The sequence below is a fragment of the Ammodytes marinus genome (assembly GCF_949987685.1).
Source record: "Ammodytes marinus genome assembly, contig: scaffold_53, whole genome shotgun sequence".
NCBI lineage: Eukaryota > Metazoa > Chordata > Actinopteri > Uranoscopiformes > Ammodytidae > Ammodytes > Ammodytes marinus.
The window spans coordinates 204,156-206,662 of record NW_027648320.1 but is presented as its reverse complement, the minus strand read 5'-3'; positions in this window follow the sequence as shown (position 1 = coordinate 206,662).

Here is a 2,507-nt window from a genome sequence, read left to right as displayed (position 1 = left end):
TGGACATATATGAGACCCTTTCTAAGGGAAAAAATAATAATTCAAAAAAAAATTTTCAGCCATTATGCACTAAATTAAATGCACTTATGGATATTATAATTACTTTCTACAAAATCTGCTAGGAAATAAAACCCAAAATTCTACACACTGCAGGTTTAAAGAAGCTTTTTTTATTCACCAATACAGTTTGTGTTTATTAGAAAAACTATTTAAACCCAACAATGACCTGTGACAAACCATGAACCAGACTGTGGAAAGCTTCAGGACCACGGATAGCTCCTTCCATTGGAACACACACACACACACACACACACACACACACACACACACACACACACACACACACACACACACACACACACACACACACACACACACACACACACACACACACACACACACACACACACACATAGGAACTGGCCGTGGTCCTGAAGCCGGTTCAACACACTGATCCAGTTCTTCTTCTTTTTGCTGTTCAGAATGTTTTTATTTGTTTTTGTTTTTTATGGAAAAGTGAAGAAACTGTTAATTTGTTACAGAGGTAGTATGAAGGAATAAATAAAAAACAACTTCTGTTCAGGAGGTTTTAACACAATATAAAGGAACTGTCGTCAATAGGATCTGATAATAATGTAGTATAAAATGTATATATGATAATATATATAATAATATATATAATAATATATATAATAATATATATAACAATATATATATAAAATATATATATAATAATATATAATAATATATATAATAATGTAACATTTGAATATTTCAGGTTCTGCAGAAACTGGGGAAAGCCGACGAGACGAGAGATGAGCAGTTTGAACAGGTCGTCATTAACTTCAGGCGACAGGAGGTGAGACGCGCTCAGTTATTAAACCCTCAGGTTCCCAACCCCTATCCCTGATCAACCACCCCATTGGTTAGGGTTAGGGCTAACCCATTCAGTTATTAAACCATTGGGTTAGGGTTAGGGCTAACCCATTCAGTTATTAAACCATTGGGTTAGGGTTAGGGCTAACCCATTCAGTTATTAAACCATTGGGTTAGGGTTAGGGCTAACCCATTCAGTTATTAAAGCCCCATAACCATAACCCCCCACTGTGCAGGTTCCAAACCCCTATCCCTGATCACATGATGTTTATCCTCAGAATGTACAAACCCTCAGCTGTCAGGGTTAGATCAAACGAGGCTCTGCATGACTACTGTCAGTAGTACCTTCTCCACATGCAACACTCCTACTGTCTCTTTATGATCCGACCTGAACTCACCTGTTGCCAGGGTAACCCAGAACTCACCTGTAGCCACGGTAACCCTGAACTCACCTGTAGCCACGGTAACCCAGAACTCACCTGTGCTGGGTTAGCTAACCAGCCCAGCAGCAGTGGTTAGCTAACCAGCCCAGCAGCAGTGGTTAGCTAACCAGCCCAGCAGCAGTGGTTAGCTAACCAGCCCAGCAGCAGTGGTTAGCTAACCAGCAGCAGTGGTTAGCTAACCAGCCCAGCAGCAGTGGAAGGACACGGTATAAACATGACAATGAATAAATACAATAAATACAAAGTGCTAATGCATATGTAGACGCTTATAGTTAAAGAAGGGACAACAAGACAAACAGAACCAACATCATGATGAGTGATGCATATGCACATGTATACGCAGACACATAGACATGTATACGCAGACACATAGACACATAGACACACAGACACACAGACATGTATACACAGACACACAGACATGTATACACAGACACACAGACATACACAAACACAATCCTCAGGCTGTTGATCAGCCTAATGCTGTTGATCAGCCTAATGGCCGCCGGCACACAGGAGCAGCTGAAGCGCTCCGTCTTGCACCTGGGGAACAGGAAGTAGTTTTATTCACAGAAGAAAAACGTCATGATGATGATGTCACTTCCTGTTTCAGTCTGAAGGCGCTCGGCTGCAGCGGGAGATGAAGGCGTACATGGCGGCCATTAAAGGTGAGAGAGATATCTGTCATAACCCTCCCTCCCTCCCTCTCTCTCTCTCCCTCTCTCCCTCCCTCTCTCCCTCCCTCTCTCTCCCTCCCTCTCTCTCTCCCTCCCTCTCTCCCTCCCTCTCTCTCTCTCCCTCCCTCTCTCTCTCTCCCTCTCTCTCTCTCCCTCCCTTCCTCTCTCCCTCCCTCCCTCTCTCTCTCCCTCCCTCTCTCCCTCTCTCTCTAACCCTAACCCATTAAAGGTGAGAGAGAGAGATCGGTCATAACCCAGTTTCCCTGATCAACACGTTAAGACACATTCATCATCATCACGTTACTACCTGTGAATATAGATATACAGTAGACAGGTTAACCCTCTCGCAGACAGACAGGTTTATACCTGTAAATATAGATATAAGATATATAGATATACAGCACCACACCTTCTCATTCAATGGTTTTTATCTTTTTACTTTTCTCTACATTGTAGAATAATATAAATGTAGTTCATGTTCAATATTAATCTACAATGTAGAAAAAACCAT